This window comes from Pelodiscus sinensis, chromosome 3, assembly GCF_052426305.1.
Source record: "Pelodiscus sinensis isolate ZL-2025 chromosome 3, ASM5242630v1, whole genome shotgun sequence".
Lineage (NCBI taxonomy): Eukaryota > Metazoa > Chordata > Testudines > Trionychidae > Pelodiscus > Pelodiscus sinensis.
The window spans coordinates 9,781,398-9,789,275 of NC_143054.1; the positions used below are offsets into that span (position 1 = coordinate 9,781,398).

Consider the following 7,878-nt stretch of genomic DNA (forward strand, 5'->3'; position numbering starts at 1 on the left):
TTTTAAAAAAAGCATTTAAACCTCTCTGTCATGGGTTTTTATGCATGAAATTCAGAAAATTCCCTAAATACTCATCACATAATGATTAAAAATTGTACAAAGCAACTACACAAATGCACACACCTACTACCAAACATTTCCCCGGTAGAGTTGTATTCTGCATGTGATCTCTCCCCTAGACTCCCTCTTATAGTCAACTGGAGGATTTTCAAGAAGGCAGTAGATGTTTGCCCAATATGAATACTCATGTTGGAACTTTCTCAAGGCAGGGGCTTGTCAATTGCAGGGCCTGAAATTCTCCAGCAATCTTGGTGGTGCTGCACAACTAATAATCCTTGTAATTAACAGATTGCAGCATCCTTCATAAATGTCACTTGCATCACAACATTTCAACAGACTAATCCATATTTCAATTGTCAACGCCCTATAAATAGAGAGAATCTCCTTCTTCTGTCTGTCTCAGCATCTATTCTCTACAGTGACTTTGAGTTCCCAACCAAACGTCAGCTATGAAGATCCTTTACCTTCTTTTTGCTGTCCTCTTCCTCATGATGCAAGCTGGTGTACAAGGTAAGATTTTAATGTAACGTGGGGAGACTGTAGAAGGATATTTTGAAGCATCTACTAACAATGCTTAAAAGGTTTTGCGTCCCAAATCTCTTTCTAAAGAGCTCTAATGCTTACATGTCTGGCAGCAGATACTCAAAATTTAATTGTGAAAGAGTCCTGGGATGAGGAAGGTGCCTGTGATGTTCCTGTAAACGTCCATTCAGATGTGACTGAACAATGAGCTGTGAAAATATCTCCAGCATTCAGTCAAATGGAGTCCAACAGGAGCTGATTTTTAGCCCTACTGTATTCAACATGGACATGGACGAGAACATGAAATCATCACTGATAAAGTCTGCCATTGTCTGTGCACAGAATTACAGACATTGAAGTATTATGAATCATCAAACACAATGTTGTACAGGAAGTGCATTTTGTTGATTTGGTTGATTGGGAAATACCTGTCCTCCTGCACTCGCAGTTCTTCTTTACCCTACTGTGTGAATGAAAATCAAGAGTCTTTCTTTATGCAGGACGTTGTAGACCCGAGGCTACCTGGCTATGTTTGCGAAGAGGAGGACGGTGCTACAGTTGGCGGTGCCCCTTTTTTCAGCGTCCCATTGGACGCTGCTGCCGGTCGAGCATTTGCTGTAGATGAGTAAGTTCAAGATTCCACACGGGAAATACCACTCTGAGAACAGCAATATTTGTTCCTCTCCTTTCTATATGTCAGTTGTTGTTTAATTCTCTTGTAAGCTTCATGTCCACAGGATGGCTGGGGAGAGGGAGAAGAAGGGGAGTAAAAGAGGCTTCTGTGCTGCCTTGATTCTGGACTAATTTGGAACTAGATTGGCCCTTGTGTATATTAAAACTGTCTTATTGATCCCTCTTACTTGGCTAGTCCCCAAGTTGAGGAACAAATCGATAACTATTTCCCCCTCTGAGGCCTGATAACACCCAACATTATCTCCAGTGCAGCTCTTACAACAGCACTTGCAAAGAGGGTAGAAAAGAGACAATTATCTCAGTCAAAGATTGTTCATACGTTCATGAAACCCTTCCGAGTCCCTTTCAGAAAATCACTGTTCATCATGAGAGCAGCATAATACAGGCAGGGCCTGTGGCCAGATTCCTCTGTATCTATGCTCTTATTTTATTTTACTATAAGGAAAGCAACAGGAAAGAATAAAAGTGAAGTTTCCAGATGGGAGCATGGGGAATATGACTTCTTTGCACAAGTCTGCAGTGAACCTTAAAGCAACAGGGCTGTATTCTGCAGATAGACAGCAACTTTAGAACTTTATTGCTTAGATCACAAAAGTACAAGGCTGTGTCTAGACCACATCCCTTTTCCGTAAAAGGGATGCAAATTAGACACATCGCAATTGAAAAAGAAGGGGGGATTTAAATCCCCTCTGCTTCATTTGCATAAAAATGGCTGCCGCTTTTTTCCGGCTCGGAGCTTGGCCGGAAAAAAGCGCCAGTCTAGACGCGGATCTTTCGGAAAATAAAGCCTTTTCCGAAAGATCCCTTATTCCTTATTTTACAAAAGATCCGCGTCTAGACTGGCGCTTTTTTCCAGCACGGCTCCGAGCCGGAAAAAAGCGGCAGCCATTTTTATGCAAATGAAGCGGAGGGGATTTAAATCCCCACTTCATTTGCAATTGTCATGTGTCTAATTTGCATCCCTTTTCCGTAAAGGGATGCAGTCTAGACACAGCCCAAGTGTTTAGCTACCTAAACGGTGTGCGTGCAGGGCACGGGAGGGGAAGGAGGTCTGCCACGTTCCAATATTAAACGATTGCATGTGTCAAAGATCAACCCAAATAATCACATTTTGGTATCTAATCAAGGCTTATCCTTTTAAATAGCTCATTGTTTATATATGCCGTGGCCCCACTCTCCGGTGGAAGGATCCTATCACATAGGGTATGTCTACACTGCATCCCTAGTTTGAACTAGGGATGCAAATGGAGACAATCGAAGTAGTTAATGAAGCTGGGATTTAAATATCCCGCGCTCCATTAACATGATCTCGCCGGCGCGCTAGTTCGAATCACAGCTGATTCGAACCAGGAAGTGCGCACCGGGACACGTTAGTTCGGACTAAAGCCCTTAGTCCGAACTAATGTTACTCCTCATTTTTTTAGGAGTAACATTAGTTCGGACTAAGGGCTTTAGTCCGAACTAACGCGTCCCGGCACGCACTTCCTGGTTCGAATCAGCTGTGATTCGAACTAGCGCGCCGGCGAGATCATGTTAATGGAGCACGGGATATTTAAATCCCCGCTTCATTAACTACTTCGATTGTCTCCATTTGCATCCCTAGTTCGAACTAGGGATGCAGTGTAGACATACCCATATATAGTAGCCCAATGTCTGTGAATCTGTAACGCTGTAGCATTACGAGTCGCCTCTGAGGGGTGCTGTTGCGTCACACTGTGGTGGATGACTGACTTCTGCGCCGCTCAGCCGGGCCACCGCGGGGGAGCAAGCGGAGCAAGTGGCCGTTTAGGCTCCGTGGTCCCCATGCTACATGGAGAGCATGGAGCCCAAACAGCCGCTTGCGCTTATTGCCCCCACACGGGGAGCACATCTGTTTGGGCTCCGCAGTCCACCAAGTGAGAGGCAGGAGGGGGAGGTGAAGAGAAAGAGAGAGTGAAAGGCAGGAGGGGGAGAAGAGAAAGAGAGACAGAGAGAAAGGCAGGAGGTGGAGGAGAGCTGAGAGAGAGGGGAGAGGCAGGAGGAGGAGGAAGAGAGAGAGAGAGAAAGAGACAGACATGGAGAAGAGACCCGAAAAATCCAATTCTATGACGGGCTATTGGCTAGTTTTCAATAATTAGCTCAGGAGAAATTCAAGCACAGCATTTTCTTAGTACACTATAATACTGATCATAAAAAAACTGCTGACCGGCTGTTTATATAATAACTCCACCTTCTTCCATCTTTGTCCTTTTGTGGAAATGTTCCCTTTTTAGGGGGAATATCTAGGCTTCTTATGGAAACAATAGATCAACATTGGTTTGGAGTTCTTCAGTGATTTATTTGTGGCCCTGCACGGCTTAACATTTTTCTCCAGAAATTGAAAGGCGAAAATTTGTTCCTTTTGGTTTCTGAGGACAGGACAAGGAGTAATGGGCTTAAAGTGCAGCAGGGGAGGTTTAGATTGGACATTAGGAAAAAATTCCTAACTGTCAGGGTGGTCAAATATTGGAATAAATTGCCAAGGGAGGTGGTGGAATCTCCCTCTCTGGAGATATTTAAGAACAGGTTAGATAGACATCTGTCAGGGATGGTGTAGACGGAGCTTGATCCTGCCTTGAGGGTGGGGGGCTGGACTCGATGACCTCTCGAGGTCCCTTCCAGTCCTATTATTCTATGATTCTATGAAAGAAAACGTAAAATCATCACTGATGAATTTTGTAGACAAAACAAATATTGAGGGGCTGGTTAAATAACGAAGAGGACTAAACAGTGATTCGGAGCTACCTGGAGCCATTGGTAAATCAGGTGCCAGCTAAACATACATTTTAATATTCAATACAGTGATGTAAAAATATTGACCTTTAGGATCATGACAGGAGGACTCCATATAGAGCAATGACTATGAAATAATTCGGTGGAATGGTAGATAATCAACTGATTGTTCCCTGTGCAGTCACAGTTTAGGTCAACAGGGGAATCTGGGATTTTGTGCTGATGCGACCACTGCTGTAATATTCTATCCATTTCTGGTGCCCTCAATTGAAGAAGAGGCGGGTAAAATTGGAAGGGGTCAGAAAAAAGCCAAGAGAATGACAGAACCATCAGAAAACTTTTCAATGACTAACTGTGCTTAGTGCAGTTAGTTTAAGAAAGAGAAAGTTAAAAGGGTAACTTGATTGTCTCTGAGTACTGTACCTACAGGGGAAACTGATAATGGACTATTTAATATAGCAGATAGAGGGATAACATAATTCAATCACTGCAAGCTGAAGCTAGAAAATTTGGACTAGAAATCAGTTGTAAATTTGTAATGGGGATAACCATTAACAATCAGGTTTTGGGTGGATTTTTCACTGACAATTTTTAGATTGTGAATGGATGTTTTTCGAAAAATATCTCTTCTCTTGAGTTACTTTGTGGAAAAACTTTGGCCTGTGTTATAATGGAGGTCTTACTGGAATAGAATCAGAGAATCAGAGAACGTTAGAACTGGAAGGGACCTTGAGAAGTTATCAAGTCCAGTCCCCTGCCCTCACGGCAAGACCAATCACTGTCTAGATCATCCCTGACAGGTGTCTGTCTAACCTGTTCTTAAATATCTCCAGTAATGGGGATTCCACAACCCCCCTACGCAACTTATTCCTGAAAGGCAGGACGTTTTTCCTGATGTCCAACCTAAACCTCCCTTGCTGCAAATAGGTGATCACAGTTGTCTCTAGTGGCTTAGGAATCTATGCATCACTGAAAAACATTGTAAATAAAAACAACTGAGCGGAACAAATGTCCAATAAGGCCCTGAGGAAGCCTTTTTAGCGCAAAGAGTTTTCTTTTCCCTTTGTAGCTATTTCGTTCATTCTACATGGGGGAGGTTTTGGTTCAGCTTATTCTAAATGACCCTTCCTAGCCTTGACTTCTTGTTAGCTCCAGGGTGTACTGTAAAGCATGCAGGATGCCCAGCATGTTCCCAGAAATAGTCACAATGTGTAGTCAGCTCTTTCATAGTCTATACCTAGTTAACCCAGTATTTCAACTGTATGCCTTACCCTTACCAGCTACAGTGGAAAATGAAGACCTGTGCTTTTCCTACAGTACACCTGCTAATGCACCAAAAATATTAGACTTTTCGCAGCTGCATCATGTTATTGTCTCATATTCAAGCTATGAACAACTATAACCCTACCAATATTACAACCTACCCTATGAATTCCTCACTTTGTAGCTATGAATTTGATATTCTCCTTTGTAAGTGCAGCACTTCTCACTTAATTTCATATTGGTGAATTCAGACCAATTCTCCAACTTGCCTTTGAAGTCTGAGGCTGTCTCCCAAAGTGCTTGCACCCCCTCCCAGGCTGAGCACATCTGCAAAACTTATAAATAGGCTCTTATTATATTATCAAACTGATTAACGAACATGTGAAATCATACTGAACATAGGACTGACCACTAGGGGCCCCTCCATATCCACCCTCCAAGTTTGAAAGTTAACCATTGACGATTGCTGTTTGAGTAAGGTCTTTCACCCAGTTTTGTCTCTGCCTTATGAAAATATAACCTCAACAATATTTCCTGTGTCACTTTATGAGAATGTAAAATCCTCACTAAAATTGAGGTATATTTTGATATATTTTGTGTACATCTTGTTAGAGAAGAAACAGGCGACCCAGGAGCGGACGGGGTAAACAGAACTGCTTTATTGCACACGCACGTTTACCTCGGACATTCAATACAGTGTCTGAGTGACAACAAATTGGCCTCAGATGCTTTTATCTATTTTAGTATGTTAATTCACATGTCTATCCCTACTTTTCCTAAACCCTAATTTAGTAATGTTAACTCCCATAAAATGAATATTAATAAACAAATAATGAATACAATTATACCCACCTCTAATTACTATTTATATAATTTCTAATTTAATCAACACTTTCCTATATTACAAACTAACAGACTATAGAGATTACAAGGAATTTGACCCTGAAGATATTCTGCAGAGCCAATGAGGATAAGTAAGAGACATAACAAAATAGAACAACTGCATGTTTATTTGGTTTCCTAGGCTACAAAAATGAAGAGAGAGAACACGTTAATACATCAGAAAGGATAATACTGCTTTTGACCAGACCCTTAAGCTATCTTTCCAAACTACAAAACAAAAGGAAAAAGCTTGTTTAAAGGGTAATGCTGTAGCTGATCCCTGAACTACTAATGAAGAGCCATTTCAGACCTATTAATTGTTACATACCTTAACACATCTTCCCTTTGATCCACTAAGACAGTGATCATTCAAGAAGGAAAATGGGTTGGTTTGGTCTGATTTATACCAGAGAACTCCCTGATGGCTAATATTCTCTAAATGCTTACAGATTAATTGTTTAATATTTATTTATTTATTTATTTATTGGTACTTTCCAAGTAGTGAAGTTAGTCTGACTGGGCTACAAATCTCCAGATCTTCTTTGGTCCCCTTTACAAAGACAAGTACTGTATTAATCCTTCCGCAGTTCTCTGCGACCATTTTTCCTCCCTGAATTCTTGCACGTATGCAACCACTTTTATTAAAATTATGTGTCGAGAACATTGCATAGGGACAAAGATTCCCCTGCTCTGGAGCTAACCAGGAATATCTCTGCTCACTTTTAAAGGACAGGAACATTCCTGCTCTGCCCTTTGATTCCTAATGTAATATCATATTATTCTTTTTCTTTAGATATAAACACAGGGTTGGAATGAGTGAAGGCGGCAGAGTTTGTCAATGCAGCATCTCTGGGAATCTGGGAGACAACCACTTGCTTCTAAAACCCTTGGAGAAAATCCACAAGAGAGCTTCGTATCATATTTTCAGACTTCTTACTCGTCTTTCAATAAAAGCAACTGGTTGTGGTGGTGTGTTGCAAACAAATGTGTGAGTGTTTTCATTAGCATGTGGGGGAGGGTTTTTTCATACTTCTTTTCCATCACCATCCTTTTCTTCCTGCTCCTGCACATTTGACACGGGACAATAGGAATGATGGCCATGCTTTGAAATGTTTCAGAGGGGTAGCCGTGTTAGTCTGTAAGGGTACATCTACAGCAGAAGGTACCTCAAAATAAGCTACGCAATTGGAGCTATGCAAATTGCATCACTTATTTAGAAATAGCTTATTTCAAAATTTGATGCTTCTACACAGCACTTATTTCAAAATAAATCGCTATTCCGCTGCTGTGATTGACCGGGCCGTGTCTGGGCACCGCTGAGGTCGTCCGCTCAGGGTGAATTGCTCACATTCGGGGCTCCTTACAGCCCTCAGACTGGTGACCTTTCCAAACAGGCCACAAACCAGTCCCACAAAGCGTTTCAGCAGCCTGCCTGAAGCCTCACGAGCAAAACCCCTCCGACACCCCAGCAATATCCATGCCCCAGATGGCCCCGGGCCTCATACACTGGTGGGGGTTAAGCTCCACCATGTCCAGAGATGGGAGCTTAACTGCCCTCTCCTGCATCCTAGAGAGAGTGACCACACAGCTGTTCTGCTCTGCATACTTAGCTACCCAGCCCTTCTCCTGAATCTGAGACACTAACTTCCCACTCTCCTCATTCACCTGGGAATAATCCTGTCCCACACACACTGGCTTCCCAGCAAG

At 42.3% G+C, this 7,878-nt stretch overlaps 1 long non-coding RNA gene across 1 annotated transcript; it reads left to right on the forward strand.

Annotated features, from left to right (window-relative positions):
• Positions 1–411: 411 nt before the first annotated feature.
• Positions 412–7,156, forward strand: LOC149524615 (uncharacterized). Its single transcript, XR_016349097.1, has 3 exons — positions 412–570; positions 1,083–1,207; positions 6,965–7,156. It is a non-coding gene; the product is annotated as an uncharacterized LOC149524615 (long non-coding RNA).
• The last annotated feature ends 722 nt before the right edge of the window (positions 7,157–7,878 follow it).